The sequence below is a fragment of the Monodelphis domestica genome, chromosome 1 (genome assembly GCF_027887165.1).
Source record: "Monodelphis domestica isolate mMonDom1 chromosome 1, mMonDom1.pri, whole genome shotgun sequence".
NCBI classification, from domain to species: Eukaryota; Metazoa; Chordata; class Mammalia; order Didelphimorphia; family Didelphidae; genus Monodelphis; species Monodelphis domestica.
The window spans coordinates 247,490,150-247,514,703 of NC_077227.1; the positions used below are offsets into that span (position 1 = coordinate 247,490,150).

General features: G+C 37.0%; 1 long non-coding RNA gene across 1 annotated transcript in view; it reads left to right on the forward strand.

Moving 5' to 3' along the window:
- Nucleotides 1–228: 228 nt before the first annotated feature.
- Nucleotides 229–24,554, forward strand: part of LOC103105979 (uncharacterized) — a 30,805-nt gene continuing 6,479 nt past the window's right edge. Inside the window, exons 1-2 of the long non-coding RNA XR_008914953.1 lie at nt 229–2,348; nt 17,451–17,569. This is a non-coding gene — a long non-coding RNA (uncharacterized LOC103105979). The remainder of the gene's footprint in view (nt 2,349–17,450; nt 17,570–24,554) is intronic.

Here is a 24,554-nt window from a genome sequence, read left to right on the forward strand (position 1 = left end):
TCCCCCAGGATAGATTCTCTCTTGACATAAGCCAAAGATTAACACATAATTATGCTTCAACTTGTATTTCAGAAGTTCCAGGCCTGTCCACTCCATTTGTCACTTCTTCAAACAGAGGTAAAATAATTCATGAAATTATCTCACTCATTCAAATCTGGTCTCAGATACTTTCCAGTTGTGTGACCCTGGAGAAGTCACAACTCCAGGTCCTTACATCTCTTCTGCCTTGAAACCAATACAGTATCTTTTAAGATAGAAGGTAAGAGTTAAAAAAAAATCTGGCTCAATGCAAAGACAGATGAGTACCCCTTAAACCTCCTTTCCTTTGAGTTCTGAGAGTGATGAACTGATGAAAGCTGTTGTTTTCTGAAAGGAAATGCTTAAATAAATTTTTGCTGAAATAAAACTTGCTCTCAGCTCTGCCTAGGGAGATTTCTCAAGAGGTTTGTTGGTTTTTTTAATGCTCAGTATGACTGCATAATTGTAATTAGGGGGAGAGGTGCAGCTGCTTGTATCTAAGGCTGTTGAAAAACTTTGGGGTCAGTAATTTTTTAATTTTCATTTTCATTTCTCCATTTTCATGTAAAGGGTAGAGTTGGAAAGCATCTGCCCTGTGTTCTTTCTGGAAACTGAATCTGCCAGAAATCTGTTGTGAGGTGGTGAAGGAAATAAAGTGGTGAGAAAATAAAGGGGTTAATATAATGACTACTAGGAATCAGGTACTGTGCTAAGTGCTTTTTACAAATAATATCTCATTTGATCTTCATATCAACCATGTTGGGTAAGTGCTGTTATTATTATTATTTGAGAGTTGAGGAGACATGTTAAGTGACTTGCCCATGGTCACATAGCTAAAAAGTATCAGAAAATAAATTTGAATTCAGGTCTTCTTTGTGTCTTTAGGAGCTTTTTTTTTTTTTAATGAAGTTTAGCAGCTTCTAAAATTCCTACTTTGAAATTAGTCAACTGGCATTTATTAAGGACCTACTATGTGCCAGGAACTGGTCCTATGCTCTGGGAATACAAAGAAAATGAAGAGAAAACTTCTGAAGGAGCTCCCATTCTAAGGGGAAGGAGAAATGGAGATAACACACAAATAGTTGTACACATATTTGTACATAGTTGTACACACAAATAGTTGTACAAATACAAACACACAAATATGTACAAACAGGATCTATAGAGTATAAATTGGAGATAATCTGAGAGGTAAGGCATTAGCTTTAAGGAGAAATGGGATACCAGTCTCAAATTTGATGATGAGATATGGGCTCAAGAGTGGGAGGCAGAGCCAGAGATAAGTCAGGGAAGAAATGGCAACTGGGACGACCTAGCCACCTGGTAAGTGGCTCACCACCTCTCACCTCTCACCACACTGAGAACAAGTCTACAACACATCCCAAATCCCTCTGCAGCCACATCAGTGTGAATGACCTTAGCCTGTAATATTATGCTAGCCCTCCTCTAGTACTGAAACACTGTCCTTTGAAAAGTGACTTGCTTGCTGCTTGATGTAACTCTTTTATTTGCCTTACATTCTACTTCTTACATTATTTGCTAATGCCTTTTACCGTGATATCTCGTGATTTATTCTGGATTAATCAGGGGACATTCAGTGGAAGTAGGGGCTCATAAATGGTCAATTGAAAGCTGAGACCCAGGTGCTGCTGATATTGCTTAGATTTAACAACTACTTCTGTGTTTGTGAACTCCAAAGTACTCTGATCATAATCTTTTATCATTCCATTTCCCTTCTGCTTCACAACCCCTCAAATTCTTTTTTGTCCTCATCATGAATACCTCTACACCTTAGTTCTTTCCCTTGTCAAAATCCCTCTACTGGCTATATTTTTCTTTCTTTCCTATCTGAAACTCTTGGTGAATCAGTTCAACTCTAAACCTTCTGCTATTCTCTAATCACTTGTCCCCTTGTCTTATTGCTGATCATGTCTTGTGAAATTCCAATCTTGAATTACTTTCATCATCTATCACTGTCAATTCCTCCAACTTCCCTATTGCTGAATAGTATTGGAAGAAATCACAAAACTGTGTTGATGGATCTACTCTAAATTATATTAAATAACCTCAGCTGAGAGCCCTCTCTTACAAGGCAATCTTTTTTGCATCTCCCTAATCATTCCTCCCCTAAGATAAATGCTCATCACCTGAAATCTCATTGTCTTGGAGATCATTTGGCTTCCATACTCACTACGTTCTCAAAACCCTCCTCCACATTGCTGCCTCTCCAAATGCACTTCCCTGTTGAAGTATTGTAATACCCTAAGTCCCCAAAGTGAAGCTAGTTATGACTGCCCCCCAGGATCCTAGATGACTTCAAGGGATTGGAGGTAAGAGTAAGGGTGGCTACTGTTAAACTGAAAGAAAAAACAAAACCAGAACTTTTAAATATTTAGAAAAACCAAATCTTTATTCAGGAAAGGACTTTATTAAGTCCAATAATTGGCCCTTTGATCGGAGCCCGGTGCCAAAACTTTTACAGGATCTCTACACCTTGGGACTCTGGGGACTATATTCCTGGGAGTGACACTGCTGTGATAGTTCAATCCCAAAAGCCATTAAAGTGGGAAGTTTAAATACCTTTCTAAGGGAACAAGGGCACTAAGGATGAGAAGGATGGTTGATTGGCTTTACAATGGTAACAAAGGAAAATGAGTTCCTGACTGGAACAACTGTGAGGGGCTGATGCTTTATGATGGACACAAAAAGGGAAGATATAGCCAAGGGCCAGGCTACCTTTTTAAAGGACTTTGGCCTAAGGGGAGAAACCATTTGAGATATTCCCAAATATGGAAATAGGTTTTGACAAAAGACACATGTAAAACCCAGTGGAATTGCTCCTTCACTATGGGAGGGGATTAGGAGAAGGGGAGGGAAGGAACAGGATTTTTGTAATCCCGGGAAAATGCTCTAAATCAATCAATTAAAATTAAAAAAAAAATCCTTATCCCTTCTATCTTTTAGTTGACACTAGGTATCAGTCCCAAAAGATCAGTAAGGGCTAGGCAATTGGGATTCAGTGACTTGCCCAGGACCATATAGCTAGAAAGTATTTAGAGTCAAATTTGAACCCAGGACCTCTCATCTCCAGGTATGGTTCTCTATCCACTGAGCCAAGCTGCCCAAACTTGGGAGTGACTTATTTGTGTTGAAGATAATACTCTGAGTGAAAGTGCAAAATGGATTAGATTTTAGGGGTCATAGCCAATCTGTTTAGGATGAATGACTTCAAGGCAACAGGCAAGGACATTCATGTGGAAAGAGACTTTGGATTTAAAAGAGGTTCCCAATGTGAGAAAAAATGTGTGACATCAGGTAAAGTTAACTCTAAGCTAGAGAGGATTGAATTAAGAAGTAAGGGGCAACAGAATCTATTCACGGTAGTAAGTTCAAGTTTCAACCCTGTTCCCTTACTCTCCTCAAGCCTGCTGATTACTTGTTGGGTGGTTAGCCAGCCTGTCAGGAGTTCCTGATGATCTTTAAAGCACCTGGTGTGACTCACTCACCCTGGCAACAGGGGAGTTATTTTGCAAATAACTGGGCAAATTAAACTGGGTTGAGGTCATCTCTTCTCTCCCTGGAAGAACAAAACAAACTGTCAGTTATACCAGTCACAGCTCTGCTGGCAGGCATTAGCAACAATGCTTTGTTTACAAATTGAATTACAACCACTGGTTAGGGATGGATTGAGAGGCAAGGATACAGCTTGGTCACTTCAAGGGCTGCCTAGACTAATGGCATTATTATACTACAGTGCCATGTGCCAGAGAGGCAGAGTTAACAGTGAATAGAAAGGTGGCTTTTGAATCAGAAAAGGTTGCTTTAGGTCTTGCCTCCATCACCTACCAGCTATGTGGCCCTGAGCAAGTTACTTAATCTGCATTGTTAGAATTTTCTCTCTGGAAGTTTCCAATGCCACTAAAACAGTGCTCCCTGCTCTTCCTCTCCCTTCCTTACTCCCAGAATCCCTCCAATTTTTTGCATCACATTATTTATATAATGGTTGAATCAACTGAATCAATCACACCATCCCACAGACTTTCAGATACTTTTATCACATGATGAAAGCTCTTTAGAATCAATTCATCAAAGGTATTAAACCAAGGTAGACTTTGTTGTGTCCTGTGGGTCTTCTATGAAATAGCAAGTCAGTTTAGAACTCTGTGCTAGCTTTTGTGGCCACTGACAGGAAAGAACAGCTCCAGCCAAGTCTCTGAGAAGGGTTTGAGGTGGGGAAAAGGAACAGGATCTCACTTTCATTCCCTTCTTGACTAGAAAAAGACTTTGTAGACTTTGAAAGGTGACAGGATTTGGATTTGGACTTCTCAACCCAATATCCTAGAACAGCTCGATGTCAGTGTCTACACTGGGAAATAATAATAATAGCTAATATTTATATAGTACCATACTAAGTGCTTTATGATTATTATCTTATTTGATTTCCCCAAACAACCCTGGTGAGTGGGTGCTATTATTATCCCCATTTTACAGAGAGGAAACTGAGGCAGAGGTTAAATTACTGGCCAGGATCACACAGCTATTAAGTATACAAGGTCAGATTTGAACACAGTTCTTCCTGATTCCAGGGTCAGAACTATATCCATTGCTCCACCTATATTCATTAAGGATGAAGAGCCCAGTAGAAAGCTACACCATGCTTAAAGAAAACTTTACAAGCACTTCATGAAAGGCAGAAAAGGACTTCCAACACCCAGAGTCTATAAGTTATTATTTTGCCAGGTGTTACTCTCTAAGCTTGAGCCCACCTTCTCCTGTATTCTCTATGTCCTGGTGGCAGAATGTGTCACAGGAAGAATGTTTTGTGTCAACTGTTTTTGTATATCACCTTAGTAAATACCCTTTTCTGAAAACTAATTAAATCTGACTAGTTAGTGTATATCAACTGATAATGATAAGAGGAAGCATATCCATGGGAGCTTATGAGCTATTTAATTAGAAAGCAACCTTCCCTCCACCCCCATTTCCTCAGGATCTTTTAGAATCCCCAGGACAGATGTAGCTAACTTCACTTTAGGAACCAGACCTACCAAGGGGAATAGTTAAAGAACATAGATTATTTTTGAGGTAGGGAAACAGTCATAGAGTTATAGAATGTTAAGGAATTTAAAGATCATCTAATCTAACACCTTAATTTTACAAAGGGGAAAAAGAGTCCCAGAGAGAGGAACTATCTTACAAAAATTCACATAATGAGGAACAAAAACAGGGTTAGCACCATATCTTCTTTGATTGTTTAATTTTAAGATTAAACAAATTTAATATTTGGGTTAAGAAACTTTTAAGATATAAAGATTTGTTATTCAAAGATATTTTATTTTCCCAATTACATGTAATAACAGTTTTCAATACATGTTTTCCAAAATTATAAGACCCAAATTGTTTCCCTCCTTCCAGCCTGCCTTCATAGAGATGGTAAACAATTTTATCTTGGTTTTACATGTTATCATGCATATAAAACCAAAACCCCAAGTAAAAGTGTAAGTAAACTAGCATGAAAGATAGTATGTTTTGATGTGCATCTGACTCCAGCAGTTCTTTCTCTGGAAGTGAATAGCATTCTTTTTCAGTTATTCTTATTTTTTAAGCTTTTACCTTCTACCTTAGAATCAATGGCAGGAAGAACTTCTCTCATTCTTTGATTCATTAATTTCCTTTTACCTTCATTATCTCCACACACCCAAGAGACTGGGAGGAAATTACATAAAGTCTAATTGTGGCTCATATTTAGTATTTATCCAAACTAATAAACACTCAACTCACTAGCAGCAGATCCTCACTGTACAATATAAATCAAATATTGAACAGGTATTTATTTCCTACAAATGTAAAGATTATAAATAATAATCACTGTTAAAAGTTTTATTAATAATAACTAAAGTAAAAGGAAGTACCTGAACTCAGCCTGGTCACGTTTAAAAAAAAAAATGCCCATGGGAGGAGTCACAGCAAACTTAAATACAATCAAGTAATCATGAAAACATGGAGATGCAGGAGAGATTAAAGGGCATTTTGGGAAATGTAATTTTTTAGGGGTTCAGGAATTTGTACCTATACATTCTCCCCCTCTGATCCTTTGGGAGACCAGTCTCCTTAGTGGATCATGGAAACATAATCAACTTAAAAATTGCAATAATTTGTGGATAAAAGGAAAAGAGAACAAAACCAATGACTCCTAGGTTGACAAAAAGCCAATTTGGGGAAGTTCCCCTTGGCATAAGAGTATACATTCAAAACAAAGAGATTTCAACCCCCCCATACTTCAATTCACATCCCAAATTTCACTCTGGATCTTCTGGTGTAGCATGTGGTCTCTGCAGCCATCTTCATGGTACCTTCTGGATCCTGGGAGGTAGCAAGTTTCTTATCCTAAAATTGCTCAAATTTAAATCAAAGTTCACAACAATAGCATAGTCCTCCTGAGGAAAATAATAATACATTCCCCTCTGAGGAGGATACAGGGATACATGGCTGAGTTATGAGGTATATGAATCAATTTGCAAAAGAAACTTAAAAAACAATCCAAATAAAAGAGAAATAACTTGTGGATGAAATACAAATGTAAGTCTTATGTCTAAAAAAAATCTAAGTAAAGGAAAAACAAACCTATAACAGGTCTTTAAATTAGGGCCCAATTAAAATGATTTAAGCAATTATACACTTAGTCGGTAGCCAGGACTACAAAAAGTTTGCCATACTATGAAAGACAGAATAAAGGTTAGATTATTCCAGCCAATGGGAGCCAGGATGGAGCCAGAATAATTGATGTCATATATTTGATATAGAGTGTGTGGTTCAAGGAAGTCCTGCATTTAACACATGTTAAACAGCTGCAACCTCGAGTCTCTACATGATCAAGTCCTTGTGCTCTTTGCATAGGATGTCATCAATGCAGTGGCTCTTTTGTATATTCCCTTCTTCTGGAATCAGACAGAATCATTAAGCAAAGTCCCATAATTTTTTTTATATTTTAATTTATTTTTATTTGGCCAATTTCAAACATTATAACTTGGTTATAAAAATCATCTTCTATTCCTCCCTCCCTTCCCTGTAGCCGACTCACAATTCCACTGGGTATTACCCCATAATTTTTTAAACAATCATTGACATCATTTTTATAGTCTAAAGCCTGTCGGGCATGCATTGACATTAGAGCAAATGTATTTTAAACTTATATTACTGTAAAATCAAAACAAAAATTAAAAAAAAAACTAAAGAGAAATCTTCTCAATACTGTTGACATGTGCTTCAAATACAAAAAGAAGAGAAAAATAATATTGAAATACTATATTGTACATGCAAGGAAAAACAGTAATAAAAGTTTTAAAAATTAAAAAAATATATAGCTTACAATCAGTGACATACTATGTCAGCCAAGGAGAGGTACAAAGGTTTCTCACCAAAAAATGAGATCATTTCCTTTTTAATTTGGCAATGAACCACAGTGTGGGTACTATAAAAATAAATTGGTGAGTTGTAAAAATAAAATATTTAGATGGCAAAACTGTTTAATATAGATTCATAACTGGTTGGATCCTTCTAATAGATTAAATCTAAAGTATCCTCAGCAAAGAAGTGAAGCTCAAATGTGAACTTCCCTTCAGGGCCAGACACAAGGATACTAAAGAGAATCTTAATATATACACACACACACACACATATACACACACACACATATATATAAAATACATATATGTAAACAAAAATATTTATTGAAATATATAAGGATAAAGGATTTCTAATTCTAAGGGATTTTAAATCCACCCAAATTCCCTGGTTCTGCAAGGAACTGCTTGTCCTGTGTTTTACAGGCCACACTATTCCTCCCTGATCTGACTAACCCAAATTTATACTATCTAAATAAAACTACCACTATTATCCTTAGAAGTCTTAACTTTGCCTTCAAGTTATAAAATAGCAAAGGCTAGCTGGTTGAGTTTCCACAAGAATCAAGTTAGGACTCTGCGTCTTAAGAAACTCAGAGTCCAAACCAAAGATTTAAGTTTTTTTTGTTGTTGTTGTTTTCTCAGAGGTAAACAATCTATAAAAAACTACAATACATAGTCAATAGTGTCTCCCAAGTTGGGAAAGGAAAACACTGAGCTCCTTCAGATATTTCCCTCAGAAAGAGGGGCAAAGATGTTACCTCCTCCAGCCCCAAGAGAGAGTCTCTGAGAGTGTCTCTGCCTACTGCCAGAAACCAACTCCTTAACTGCCAGAGAGAGTAATTGACACAGAAAAATGGTTAGAACTGTCACATCTGAAATTAACATGCTCTCAGCTCTGCTTCAAACTCCAGTTCTTTTCTCAAGCAGCCACTTTACTTCTTATCCCTAAACTAATAAAACAATACTTATTTTCTAATATCATCCTTAATACATTATGATTTTCAGAATAAAACAGCAATATAGTAGATTATGCACATTCAAAGAAGTACCAAAGTCCCCAAAATTCACAATAGCCCAGTTAATTACAATAGCAAACAAGCCCACTATCATATTTCATATACGTTGCTGTATAACATAAAAAAACCCCCTATGAACTGATGAATATTTGTCACAGTTTTTGCAGATGTAGCAAATCTTTCAACCTTGGCAAATATTTTTAAACAAAGTAAAACTTATTTGGGTCTAGAACATTACTAAGAAATCTAAATTGTTCTGATGGAATTAAATTAAACTGAAAAGTTTTGCAGGAGCTCTTTTTGACTTCCTGCTTCATAGAAACACCTTGGTAGGAACCTTTCTTTGTTTCTCTACCTTTAATACAGAGTTCTTTATAATATAAATATTTTAAAAACCATTCAGAAACAACTAATTAATTAAAATTATTTCTGAAGACCCATTAGAATTACCATTTAAATTCTTAGCTCATTAAATTCTCCAAAGGTTGCATACAATTTAACCAGTTTTGTTGAAATCCATCCATCATCATTTATGTGACAAATAACAAAAGCAAAAAAAGCAGAAAAGGCTTTTTAAGGCAACATGCGATCTTTGATGAATCTAGAGACAAGGTTTGGGCAAGATGTTCATGGGTTTTTACAATATTTGTTCTTTAGCAAAGATATAAAATAAAGAATCATGTAAAAACAATATTGATTAGATTAATAATATATTAACTTAAAAGTATTAAACATTAAAACAATCAGTAAATATAATAATATAAGCAAATGACAAGGTACAGGCAGGCAGTGCAGTTAAAATCCTTTTCACCAATCCTAATAGTCTTGTTCACTATTATAGGAGAAGAATAAACTCAAAATAGTTAGCAAGATACTTCCATAGCTCCTTAAAGTTTCCTTCTCCTCCCCCAGTATCATCTATTCGCATTTCTTTTGTCAGAGCTCTGAAGTTCATAATAATGAGGGAGAATTCTGCATTGAACATAGTATGAAGGGATCTCAAAATAGATGTATTGGAGAGGTTGGACAGGTCCAAATGCCAAACGTGTGTAGGAAGTTGAATCTCCCCTCTGAATCTCAGAATTATTCAAGCTAAATGCAAGAACTAGTAGTAAGAAAAGACACTCCAAAATTTTCAGCTGCTTGAGCTCTATAAGGCTCTGTGGAAATGGAAACTGAGCATTATTCCTCAAAAAAAAAATACTCAATGAGGTCTGTTTATAGAGTAAAGAAGTTAGGAGGCAAACTCCAGGGAAAACAATATCATATTTGCATATGAAGGAATGGCATTTTTGTTTGGTGTTTTGAGTCAAAGAAAAGGGGGGCAAAAAGAAGAAAAAATGTTTATTTCTCAAAACTGACTTTAAATCCATTGATTTGAACTAACTGCCCTCCCTCTGAAAAACCTCTTCTAAACTAGAAGTCCGGGGTCAGCTTAAAAAAATCTGCTTGAAAACTAGAAGGTGTGGTGTTCCTTTTCTCCAAGCTGAAACATGGCTAGGGCAGGCTAGAAAAACCCACGTGGAATGTGGAAAGGGATTTGGGTGGAAAGATTTTTATATGTCATCCTCTGAGCAGAGACTTGATTCAGAGATAGCAGTGGGAGACGGCAGAGGAGCAGCACACTGGATGGTTGTGTTCGTGTGTAGGGAGGGCCAGGAACAGCAGGGCTGGGAGGCAGGAAGACTGGGCCACTGTGCAGATTGTTGGATCAAGCAGATGGAGGGAAAATAGCAGCAAGAAGAGGAGATGGGTGGCAGGGCAGGAGCACAGGCAGACCCAGCCATCAGACCCTGGTGGTGGGTGGCAACTGGGCAAACTTAATATCTTTACTGTAAGGCTATCTGCTCAAAATTTTTTGAGAATTCATAATTGCTTTGTGGGAAGCCAAATATGTAAAAATTAAAATTAATAACTATTATATTTTAAAAGTTTTATTAATAATAACTAAAGTAAAAGGAAGAACCTGAACTTAGCCTGGTGGCATGAAAAAATGGGAGGATTCACACCAAACTTAAATACAATCACACAAATCTGGAGATGCAGAAGAAATTAAAGGGAATTTTGGAAAAGGTAGTTTTTTAGGGATTCAAGAATTTCTAACTATACACACACAAAAGGCTCTCACCAAGTATCATTCAAGGAAATACTTAAAAAAGGATTCAGTAACATAAAACTACTCTTATACTCAAGTTCATTGACAGAAACTTAAAACAAGTTAACTACTATTATAGTCTTCCAGAGACTGAGACTTAAACATCAGAATGTAAAACATTTCGTGAAATTCCTACATAGGCAATGCTACCTATCTATGTGATCCTGGGCAATGTAATAAGGGATTATTTGAATGGTAAATGATAACTAAAGATCAGGGATGTTAATTTTCCTTCTTCCCTCCCCTTCCTGATGATTCTTCTATTGGTTTCTTTAAATCAACTCAGGGTGAGTTTTATGATGTCTCAAAATACGCTTTCTCTTCTCTAAATTAAGGGGTTTATTGGGGAAGAAAGGAAAGATAAGAAATGGAGGGAAAGAGGGTTTGGGGTTTCCCTAATACTAGAATAAGTCTTGGGTTGGAGGATGGTAGAGTACAGTTCAATTCGGGAAAATGGGCTGACAGGTCTGAAAGTTTAGTCACAGTATCACAACAGAGCAAATCAGAGAGAGTTGGACTTTGTCCTTTCTTCTGTCCCCAAGCCAAGAGACCTCTCTCCTTTCTGTCTCAAAAAAACCAAAGAGACAATAGACTTCTTTCTGTCTCCACAGCCAAGGGAGTCCAAACTTTTCTGTCTCCAAAGCCAAAGACTTCAGACTTCAGTTGGTCTGATCCCCTTCTTCCAACAGTTTCTCCTGGTCAGATTCCAAACAGAATGTTTTCATTTGAATGATAGGTCATCAGTCCCAGCTACTCCAGCTCCTGCTGCAAACCATTCCCAATTTCTCACTTCCACAGCAAGTCACTTAACCTCCATTGCCTAGCCCTTACCTCTATTCTGCCTTGGGTCAGGTTTCTCAGGGAATGAATCCAGCATAGATTGCATATGGGAATATGAATATTACATTGGCCTTGATAATTGTAAGGTTTAAAAATTAATGGTTTGACTAAAATATATGAAAAATATAAATAATAATGGTGGCTGCCTATTCAAAGTATTATTTACAAAAGAGATGGAAAGAGTGAAAGAAGAGAAATACAAAAGGGTAGAGAAGACATTAGCCTGTCTAACTCCACTAAGCTCCACTTAGCCAGGACTTGTTGACCTTCAACCAGAATTAAACTCTCCAGAAGACAGGAAGGGAAAGCCAACTATCCACTCACCCAAGTTCCCTCCAAGAGGCAGATCAAGGTAATGACTCAAGCTGAAGGTGACTCCTGAGACTGACTTTCTTCTTGAAGCTGACTTTCTTCTTCAAGTCAAACACCTTTTGAAGCTGACCTCCCCAGCCTCAGAAATTCAGGGCCTTTTATAGTGACTTCTTGTCCCTCCCCCTCTTCACAAGGGTCAATCACAGCTTCCAAATTGCCCAGCACTGGGAGGTGGGGAAGGAGAGGGAGCAGTGTCTGTGGGATCCACTTCTCACCTTCTAGAGGTATGAATTCTCATCAAAAGGGTTCACAGTTTCCTGGCTGATTGAGTTTCTGAGGGTGTGAATTCACTAAGGGGTTTGGGAGCTCCTCCACCTAGTTCAAGTTTGTATTAATTCAATCCAAAGGTAGACAAAGGAGAGTTAATCCTATCTTCACTCAATCTAGTAAACTACTAAGTAGTGTAAAGATTAAAATTTAAGAATATGGGGAGACTGAGGCAGGTAGAAATTAGTTTCTCTCGGCAAGGTATAATATTTTTTAGAGGTTTATTAAAGGTTAAAGATTAAAGAAAATACAGGATAAGAAAACACGTGTCCAGGCCACAGAGAGGCCTAGACACAACCTCACCTACATTATGGAAAGAGCCACATCTGCCCCAAAAGGAAGTCCAAGAGACGGCCCCAAAAACCTTTGCCACCAGCTTAAATCCTTCCTCGATCTTGGCCCACCTCAGAATTCCCGTGAGATTACAAAGCATTTTGGGGAAGTGGAGCAAAGGCTTGTGGGGATTGTAGTCCTGTATTCGAGTCTATTTTTTACAGTAGGTATACTTAAGTGTTAACTCCAACTAGGCAAAGAGAATAAAAGATTCCCTTTTTACAAGTGTAAACTCAGAATAGACAAAGAGAACCAAGAATTCCATTTTTGCATAATATAACAAAAATGGTACTATCACCTACTTTACACATTCAATGCATAATCAAGGAAACTACTAAATAATTTATTCACGAGAAAAAAATAACAAAGTTCATGAGGAGGAACAAAAGATTCCAGGTTTCCAGGAAAAGAATAAACAAAAGTGGGAAGGAAGGAAATTTACCAGTATCAAATGTCATACTACAATACAAAGCAGTAATAATTAAAGCTCTTTGGCACTTGAAAAATAAAGTTGGTGAATGGAACATATTAGGAACTTAATATTACTAAGACTCAGAATCAATGAAATATAGCACACTGATAAATGCAAGGACAACTGGGTAAGGACTCATTATCAGGAAAAAAAAAAACTTTTGGGGAAGGTGGGTGGCTCAATAGATAGAATGCCAGACTTGGATTTGGGATGACCTAGGTTCAAATCTGGCCACAGACACTTCCTAGCTATGTGATTCTGGTCAAGTCATTTAACCCCCATTGCCTAACCCCTGCCCTTCTGTCTTTAAATAGAAAGTATAGTTAAAGAAAAGAAAAAGAAAACTATCATGAGGAAAAATAGGCTTTAAATTAGCATCACATACCAAATATCACAACAAGGTCCAAATGGATATATCACCTAGATGTAGAGTGACAGATTACAAGCACATTAGGGAAGGAGATATACCCTGTACAACTACAGATAGAGGAAGAGTTCTTTACTATTCAAGGAAAAGACAAGATTATAAGAGATAGAATAGGCAATTTTCAGTACTTATAATTGAAAAGCTTTTGAAATAAAGGGAAATAAATAGGAAAAAAGAATCATTGAAGCAAATTTCCTTAACTAAGGTCAATTTTCAAGATATATATAGGGAATTGATACAAATAAGTCACTCCCCAATAGATAAATAATCAAAGATAAAGAAGAGGAAGTTCACAAAGGAAGAAAAGCCCATTATTAGCAACCATATGAAAAATGCAAATTATTAATAAGAGATATTTCAAATTCCAAAATTTTAACCTTACCCTTATTAGACATAGGTAATTTGTTCATCAAATCTGTCTAAAAAAAAAACTTGTTAGTAGAGGTATAAGTTGATCCATCTAATCTAGAAATTAATTAGGAACTATATACCAAGAGTCTCTCAATGATACCTGTAATAGACTCCAAACAGATTAAGAATGAGAATGAGAAAGGATCTATATCCACAGAAATATTTATAGCAGCACTTTATCATAGAAAAGAAATGCAAAAAAAAAATATGGATACACATCAATTGGAGAATGGCTGAGCAAATTATGTTCTATGAATGAATTGGAATATTAGACATGATAAGAGGGAGAAATTCAGAGAAGCCTGGTTTGGGGGCAGGGGGAAACCTCTATGAATAGATGCAGTGAGGTGTGTAGAATGTTAAAATTAATTGTGGTTGGACTCTGAAATATATTAGGTGGTTGCCAGGGATTTAATTTCTAAATCCCAAAATAAATTACTAAAGTAAATGGAATTTATGGTAGTTTATTTACAATATTTATAATATAAGGAAGATATTAAGGAATGAGAGAGAGAGAGAGCAAACTCTGGCTTCTTTTGATCGGTTAGAATTTCTAAGCCCTTACAATGTCCCTGAACAACCTGCAGCGATCTATGAGAGGAAAAAAAAAACAACTATCCTCAAGCAGAGGACAAACTGAGGGAGTAAAAACACTTAGGAAAAGCAACTGCTTGACTACAGAAGTTGAGGGGACATGATCGAGGAGAGATGCTAAATGAGCGCCCTAATGCAAATACCAACAACAAGGAAATGGGTTCAGAGCAAGGACACGTGATACCCAGCCTAATCGCGTGCGTCGGTTAGGGAAGGGGTGGGGGGGAGGAAAAGAAAATGATCTGTTTCCAATGAACAATGTATGAAAATGACCAAATAAAATAATGTTTTAAAAAAAAGAATTTCTAAGCCCCAGCCAAGGGAAGAGAAAAGCAAGTCCACTAAGTCAGCCTTTCACTCATCAACTATGACAGTCTAAAAAGAAGTCTGGGTGTTGGTCTTCCAGTTGCTCCTCCATCCTTCACTCCAAGCCCGGGGTGACTGACTGTGATTGTCTTCAGTCTTTTTTCCCTCTATTTAAAGACCTTTTTCTCTTGTGTCACCTCCTCTAAGTTTTCATGTCTACCAATCAACTCCTCATTCTTTGGTTCTCACTTCTTTGGTTAGATTTTCTCCAGCATTGTCCATTCTTTAGTTCTCACCTTCTTTGGTTAGATTATATCTTTTAAGGTTACTTAACACCTCTTTTAAGTTCACCTTTTGTACTTACTTAACACCTTTTTTGTAGTTAAAATCTAAAAATAGATTGTAGCTTAAAATTCTAGCTTCACTATAAAGTAAGAGCTAAGTACCTTCATTGTTCCAATCAGGAGATTACAATTTTATCTTCACAATAAAGAAAGAGCTAAGTATCTTCATTGTTACAATCAGGAGATAGATAAATCCAATCTTCACAAGAATCAGGAGAACAATTCATATGCAAATAGTAATTATAATATCAATTATTTAGTACTTTAAGATTTACAAAGTGCTTTCCATGTTATTCATTTCCTAGGAAGTAGGAACTCATTATTCCCACTTTTTCAGCTGAGGCACAGAAAGGTTAAATGACTTGCCTAGCATCTCACATCTAACTAAGAGTCTAAAGTAGGATTCAAACTCAAGTCTACCCGATTCCAAGTTCTGTACTCTATCTACTTTGCCTCATTGATGAATACAGCACTGTAAAGGAAAACAGCTATGAAAGATTTAAGGACTAAGATCAGAGCAATGACTAATCACAACTCTAGAACATAAAAGATGAATCATGCTTCCCAGCTCTGCCAGAGAGGTAAGAAACTAGAGGTGCAGGATGAGACATATGTTTATATATTTTTAGAAATAACCAATGTATTGATTTGTTTTGCTTTACTTCATGTATTGGTTATAAGGGAAGACTTTCAGTTTTGGAGTGAGGAAGGTAATGGAAGAAGAGGAAGGGACAATGATATTGATAAAAGAAATAGAAGAAAGGAAAAAGCATCAATGAAACTTTAAAAGACATAAGAGATCTGAATCCACGAACTAGAAAGACCTACAGGAATTGATGCAGAGAGAAAGGAGCAGAACTGGGAGAACATTATACACAGAGACTGAAACATTGTGACAATATTGAATGTAATGAGCTTTTCTAATAGCAGCAATGCAATGACCTAGGACAATCCAGAGGAACCTGTGAGAGAGAATGCTATCCATATCCAGAGAAAGAATGTGGGAGTGGAAACGTAGAAGAAAAACATATGATTGATCATATAGTTCGATGGGGATATAATTGGGGTTTGGGCATTAAAAGATCATTCTATTAGAAATAATAATAATATGGAAATAGGTTTTGAACAATGTAACCCAGTGGAATTGCTTGTCAGCTATGGGAGAGGGGAGGGAAGAGAGGTGGAAAAAATCATGAATTATGTAACCATGGAAAAATAGTCTAAATAAAGGGAGAAAAAGAAAAAAAATAGAGAATAGATGGAAATTCAGAAAGGGAACTGTTGAGTTAAATTTAATATGTGCCTAAAATAACCCAAGTCACTGTGCAAGGAAATGTTTATATTTATTGATGTTTGTTTTAAAAAAAAAAAAGAATATTTTCAAAAGTAAGAAAAAAAATAAAGTACTCTAGCCACAGGAAACATAGCCATGATGTATAAATATTCATACATGGGCATTTTTGAGTCTTATAAATGATCCCTAAGTTTTATTTGGCTTCAAAATTCTAGCATCATGGCACTCTGAGAAAACAAACTCATCTTTAAATTGTTTCCTAAAGGTTGCAATGAAAATCATAACATCTCATATTTACAGAGGTGTAACATCTATAAATTTGATCTTTACAAAAACTCTGTGAGGGGGTAGTATAAATAAAATGATTCCCATTTTCAAGTTGAGAACATGGGCCCTGAGAGTTTATGTAACTTGCCAAGGGTCCAAATACTAGTGGATGATTTTACCAGTCTTTCTTCTCCCAAATCCAAGTCCTCCCCCTTCCACTATACAAAGCTGTAGTAGAAAGCTTTGGGTTTCTCTCTTGCTATCTCAACCAAATTTAAAAACAAACAAACAAGCAAATACACTTTCTAGCTCTCTGTTTCAGAAGTTCAATCTAGAGAAATGAGACACAGAATGGACTCACAGGCACTTGATAAATATTTGTTGACTCACTAGGACTGAACATTTGTTCACTGTCTTCTGCTTGGTCAATTTGGAGGCTAACATGGCTCAAATAATATTAGCCTATAGCCTGTGTTGTAGAATACAGTCAATTAAAAAGAGAAACTGCCTTCGTTTGGCTCTAATATTGATCTTTGGATCTATTGGCAGAAAGTCACCATGGTCACAGCTCACTGCTTGGGAATGTTGACTAGGAAACATTAAAATGACAAGAAAAAGGATAAGGGGGTAAGGGAGAGAAAGGGAGGAAGAGAGGGGGAGGAGAATAGTGAAGGAGTAGAATAAGGTTTTAGTCTTTTGGGGAAGAGACTTTTAGAGAAGGGTTAGGACATTTATAGCACTGATAAGTGAGAATTTGGTGGTTCCTGAATGCTTAGACCACCAGGAACACTACCTCAGTGAGAGCTTCCCTTCTTCCCTGTTCCCCATTGTACTGGAAAGGCAAGCAAGGTAGCTGAATACGTTTCACAAATGTATTCTAAGTGCAAGTTATGTGCTACATCTTAAAACTACTTAATTTTTTTTAAAGTTCCAGTCCTCGATGATGACCCTTCAGGTGGTAGACACTTAACCTCCCAGAAGCTCAGATTCTCAGAGTTGACTGATTCTTGCTGAGTCAGTGCCAGCAATAAGCACCCTGTGACGCAGGTATGTTTAGTATTTACTTTTCCCTTTTAAAAGGTCATTTATGCCCTTTGATGTAGCTATATGCACAGCTAAGTCTATACCCAAAAGAGATTAAAAAAGAGGAAAAGGTCCTTTATGTACAAAGTATTTATAGCAGCTACTTTTGTGGTAGTAAAGAACTGGAAACCAAAATGTCTAATAAATGGGGAAGAGTTGATTAAATGGTGGCACGTGAATGTGATGGAGCACTATCAGAAATGAACAAATGGATTATTTTAAAAAGATATTAAAAGACTTATGAACTGATGCACAGTAGAGTGAGAAGAATTTATATTAATATTATAAAAATGAACAACTTTTGGGACTTAAATAAAGTGATAATGAATCAGATATGCAGAACCAGGATATATATATATATATATATATATATATATATATATGATAACAATAATATTAGACAACTTTGAAAGAAGTAAGAACTATGAACAATACAAGAACCATTCATGATTCTAGACTAGTCAACTGATGATGAAACATTCTATACATTATGGAGGTGACATATATGATAGAGAATGAGCCATACATATACCCAAACATATGTATTTGTATATTAGTGATTATGCTTGTCTTAAGAAATTTGCTTTTTCTCTTTCTTCAAGTAGAGTAAAAAGGTGGGAAGGAAAATAAATAAATTTATATCAAAATTTTTTAAACCCTTACCTTCCATCTTAGGATCAATACTGTGTCTTGGTTCCAAGGCAGAAGAGTGGTAATGGCTTGGCAATGGGGGTTAAGTGACTTGCCCAGGGTCACATAGCTAGGAAGTGTCTGAGGTCAAATTTGAACCCAGGAGTTCCTATCTCTGGACCTGGCTCTCAATCCACTGAGCCACTCAGCTGCCCTTATGTTAATTTTTTTAAAATAGAGAGGTAGAGGGATGTTTATATATATATATATATGTATATATATATACACACATACACACACATATATATATGAAATGAAAAATGTAATATGAACTTTCAGATGAGCTCACTATATTATCGGTTTTACTTTGTTATATGACATCTCATAAAGTGGGAGTAATGTAAAAACAAAACATCAATAGAACCAGGATAAAAGGGGATAAAGGTAAAAGATTCATGTTAACCTTTTATATATACAAGTAAGAGCTCTTCTATGGATACTGATTTGACTCTGGGTCAAGGCTGCTATGTCTATTTTTTTTTTAAACTCTTACCTTCTGTTTTAGAATTAGTGCTATGTATTGGTTCCAAGGCAGAAGAGAGGTAAGGGCTAAGCAAAGGAAGGGTCTGAGGCCAGATTTGAACCTAGGAGCATCCTCTTGTCTCTAGACCTGACTCTCAATCCACTGAGCCACCTAGCTGCCCCCTGCTAGGTCTATTTTGCCAAAGAGAGCATATACTTGATTTTTGTAGGTCACAGTAACACTTCACCTGTCTGGAATTCTCTTGATAATTTAGAATGAAAGTAAAAACAGGAAGTAAAGAAGATAGACCTTGTTGCAGAGAAAACAGATGTCAAAAGTCCATAGTTCATGCATTTTATTCTTAGGCAAGCATTTCATTCTGTAGATACTATTTGCTTTTATTATACTTTTATTTTTTTAATTTTGCATTTTTTAAATTACATAAAAAATTTTTTTTGACCTTTGTTTTTTAAAAGTTTGAGCCAAATTCTCACTTTCCTTCCCTTCTTTCCCTCCCCACTTCCTGAGAAAACAAGAAATCTAATATAGATTTTTAATGTTTTACATTTATTTTATATTCAAGTATAATAACATTGGTTATTTGGTCTCTAAACTCACCATAATCTAGGAGTAACAAATTAGAAGCAAGACAGACTTACAAATAGCAGAAAGAAGTGACAGTCACCAAATTGAGGAAATTAAAAAAAACAACTAAGCAATGTAGACACTGCTCAGTGAACACAGTAATCTGGGGGGACATTCAGTATAAAACCAAATAGCCTTGTAAATTTATTGGAGGAATTAGAATACTGAATCAATAATAGATTGTAATGACCTTGAATTGTTAGAGAAAGGTTTAATTACATCCAATGTAAGCACTTTAATGAGGTTTCTATCAAAATGGTTTAAAACCAATGCTTAAAAACTCCCTGAAAAGTGGGATTGTTTCTTGGGACTGCCACTTATTTTTAGTATATATTACCTTAATAGTTGCATTAGGTAAGTAAGAAACTAGAAGACAGAGACTCTTCGTAACAAGTAGGAATGAAGATGATCTTTGTCTGGCATTGGTGATATTCTTTTTCTTGACACTGGATCTCCCTATCTCTCAGGCTGGAAATTCAGCAGCTATTTGTGGACTTATTCCAATACTATTTGGCACAGAAGCTTTGATCTGCTCTGTTTTTTCTGTCTTAGCTTTGTTTATTCCTTCTTAGCTTTGGAAGCCCTCTGCTATTTACCCTATTATCGCCAAACTGACTTAGAGTGGACATTTGATTGACTTAATCCATTCTGTAGCTCAGAACTTCCAAACTCAAGTAATTCATCACTGTCAGTATCCCCAGTAACAGGTATTACAAGTGTGTATTGTCTCAGGTGACATCCTAAGCAAATATATGGACAGCTACTTCCTATGCCTCCATGGGAATGGAATGCTTAATTCTACCATGCCTTTGACAATCAAACTTCAGCCTAATATCTGTGGGAATCCCTTTACCTTCCAGTAAGACAATTTGAGTGTATAAGGGTCAGGAAATGCAAAGACCACATCCATAATTTTTGGAACTTGGAAAATGTTAATGGTATGAGGATAGTTCCTTGGCTATAATCTGGATGCTGACTTCTAACCAAATGAAAACAATCCAGAAGTCATACCAGCTAAAATGACTTCATATTGTAGCTTGAGCCCCTGGGAAGACCATGCACATGCCAGGGGGTGACCTCATTATTTCCATCTCTTCTCCAGAGGGAGGTTCTGAATGGTAAAAACAGGTAAATAGTCTAGTTACTATTCCTTGGGCTGGACCAAAGAAAGGACCAGTCATTGTATCTCATTACTTCATCATTTGTTGAAACTATTAGCACCTCTACCCTAGTCCTTTTTCAGTCAGAGAGTTTAAAAAGCAATTGATAAATCAGAGAACTATCTCAGGAGCAAGCTGAGTGAGGTGGTTCCATCTTTTATCAGGCTAAATCCTAGAGAGCCTTATATTTTTACATTCACAAATCTTATTTGTGTAGTATATTTAAGTAAAATTTAACCATGACAAACCCTGACCACCTTCACTTCAACCCATTGTGATGGATGTCTCCAGCTGAAAGGGGTTCTAATGTGTGAACCTGGTGTTGGCTAGTTAGTAAAAATGAAATGAAAATTTTATTTCTTGATCTTTAAGTTTTAGTCTCGTTTTTTAAAATGTGGCCTTAAAGAACTGCCTTTAGAAAGACATACATGAATGATTATATCAAGGCAATGAAAACTGTTGTTAGGAACCTGTTGAATCAGTCATCCATGGCTAAATTAAAATGACAACTGACACTCAGTTGCCTTTTTGTTGTTTGGAACTGGAGATAATGAAATGGGACAGTATGACTTAGCCTTACCCTCCCTGGTGTCTATCAGAACCATGAGTAGCTGGGAAGTAGGCACCAAGAGTCATGTAACTGGATTGGGAAGGTGACTTTCAGCTTTTTGTAATTACTAAGGATTGGATTTCCCTTTTTTCAAATTGATGTCTCCCCTCACCCAAAAAACCCCAAACATACCTGAATCTTTCCCACAGACTATTCTTGACAGAACAAGTAGATTGAAATGAGATATAAGCTTGGATTGAGGAGATGACTTTTTTGTGGTTAGCAGGATAGATAGTTGGGTTCAAAACTACTTGTCCCTTGAAAGGGATTTATTTTGGGCGGGGAATGGAGCAGGAGTTGTACTTCTATTGACTCTTGCACCTGGCTTAAATCTTGGGATGTGAATGGGGCAATGTTGCCTCGAACCCTTGGGAGGATAAACTGAGCTAGTCTGGGAACTCTAATTAGTATGTGATTTAGCAGTATTTAGCACCACCACCACTATCATCAAAACAAAAACCATCCCATGGACAGTGTTGTCCATGAGGTCATGAAAAGTTGGACATGAAATCCTGGCTTCACTCTGGGCTCACACGGATTGACACACTTTAGCCCAGACTGCCCTGGGCTGGGACTCCAGACTTCCCCACAGTTGACATAACTCTAGACTATGAGACAATCAATTTCCACCTCATTTTGTTTGGTTGTTTGAAGAGTGCTAAGTGTCTTCCTGCTCTATAGTATCTGCATGACAATGACAAAGATTTGCCTATTTTCTCACATTAAGGACCAAAACCTTCACTTCAGGGACATTACTGGGAAGTGGAGGTATAGGGATGACAGGTGGGAAATGTATATCTTTAAGGAATCAATGATCAATAATAGAAACCTCTCCAATTTACCTGAAGATATATATCCTTAAGTATATCTCAAAATTGGATGTGCTTTCTGTATCTGGAACTCACACATCTTTCATTCAAGGCAGCCTCTCCTCAAGGTAGGAATTTTCCTAGATTATAAAAAAAGTCATAGAATATTTCACAATGCCACAGAAAGAACTCTTATTTTATAATCACCCAAATGTTACATTTCAGTTGCCTCTTTGACCCTTAAAATGACAACTGACACTCAGTTGCCTTTTTCTCTTGCCTTCCAAATTAAGAAAGTACCCCCCAAATCTATCAATATTGCCTCTAGGAGTAACCTGTTGATGCAGTGTCAATGATGATCATTATTGTGAGAGACTTTACCTTTCATTCAGCTAAAAGCAATAGCAAAATGATTCTCCATCTATTAAAGTTCATGCTAAATAAATGAACAAATAAATAAAGATATATTTGGTTATAAAATAATATCTATGTTGAAATTTGAAGGGGGCAGGTGGGGTGGCTCACTGGATTGAGAGTCAGATCTAGAGATGGGAAGTCCTAGGTTCAAATCTGACCTCAGACATTTATTTCCCAGCTGTGTGATCCTGGGCAAGTCATTTGACCCCCATTGCCTAATCCTTACCACTATTCTCCATTGGAGCCAATACACACTATTGACTCTAAGACAGAAGGTAAGGCTTAAAAAAAAAAAAGAAATTTGAAGGTTTTGAACCAAGTTCCCAATAACCTGGTGAAATGAGTGCCAAGAGAATTTTGGCCTCGGATGCCTAGCATGAACACCATTACTCTTAAGAAAAAGGAAAAAGGAGAGAGAACTCAGTCCAGTGGAGAGTAAAGGAAAACCTTAAAAGATTCTAAACAATTAAATCCTAAAATCTTTGCTGGTAGAGTTTCAGGGGAAGAGCTAGTATTATCTCTTTCAAGAGCAATATTCAAGAAGGAAGAAATTAGAGGAAAGGTTCCACTTGAATCTTGGAACCTGAGTTTGAATTTTGATTCTGGTCTGAAGGGTCTGGGTATGAACATACCAGATTGATTTGTAGCTCATTTCTTGAAAAGACAAAAGTGAGAATCTGAATTTTGAATCGGGTCTGAAGGGTTTAGGTGTGAACACACCAGAGTGATTTGTAGCTCATTTCTTGCAAAAAGACAAAAGTGGGAGCTCATCCCTATGGCAGAGGTGTGAAGTACTACCAAAGCACAGGAGTTGTCACCTTTTGTGGGTGGAGTCAAGGGAGGGGTTCATCAAAAGAAGTCCTATAAAAAGACTCAGTTCTTAGAGCAACTTAGTTCTACTCTCTTTTGGTGTTGGAGCTCAAGGAAAAGAATTTATCCTGAGAGGACTACTGGAGGACAGAATCCAAAGCTTGGGAACATGGACTACAAAGCATTAATTGAGAGCTTCAGTGCTGATCTCACTTGCTCCATCTGTCTGGACTACTTCAGCGACCCAGTGATTATCAAATGTGGCCATAATTTTTGCAGAAAGTGTCTCCTCCAGTGCAGTGAGCAATCTTATACATTAACCTGTCCAGAGTGCAGAGGAATCATTAGGTTCTATGACATAGTGCCCAACAAGAACCTGCAGAGTCTGTCCATCACTGGCAAAGCTCTCCAACAGAATTTACTGCTGTGCAGGTTACTGCTGACCAGCTGTGATCAACATGGAGAAAAAGAGAAGCTCTTTTGTGAACAGGACCAAAAACTAATTTGTGATTCCTGTTTATTAACCCCAGAGCACAAGGATCACCAAGTCCTTCCCTTTGAAATGGCTGTTGACAAGTGCAAGGAAAAGCTGCAGGGGTCAAGGAATAGCTTACAAGAAAAGTTGGAGGAATTTAAAATTGCATTGAACAATGTGAGAATGAAAAGGGAACAACATACGAAGGATTTTGGTGCTATTCAACTCTCAGTTATGTGTGAATATGGTAGAATGCATGACTTTTTATGGGAAGAGGAATATCTATACCTCAGAAGCCTGAAGCAGGATTCAGAAGCCAACCTGGCAAACCTCAACATGAAGGAGGCTAAACTGATCCAACAAATCAGACATCTGCAACAAATGGTATCACAAACAGAGGATCATTTGGAGCAGGCACCCTTGGAAATGCTCCAGGACATGAAAGCCACCTTGAAAAGGAATGAGGAGCTGCTCATTGAAGAACCAGATGTTGTTTCCACGCAGTGGACCAGTCGCCCCCTCATTGGTTTAAGAGAAATGCTCTTGACCTTTTATAAAGATCTTTCTCTGGAACATGAAACATTCAATCTTTCTCTCATCCTGCCTGAAGATGTGAAAAATGCCAAGAATGGACATGCCCCAGAAGCCCCGGATGTTATCACTGTACTGGGGACTCAGATGGTCACTTCAGGAAACACCTATTGGGAAGTAGATGTCGGAGATCAGACAGAGTGGTCAGTGGGAATCTGCAATGATTCAGTCAACACAAATGGGGAAATCTCTCTATTATCTAGGGATGTAAAAGCTCTGGTAGGCTTAAAACGTGGAAATGATTTTATCCTCTGGAATTCAAAAGAAGGTTTTCATGTG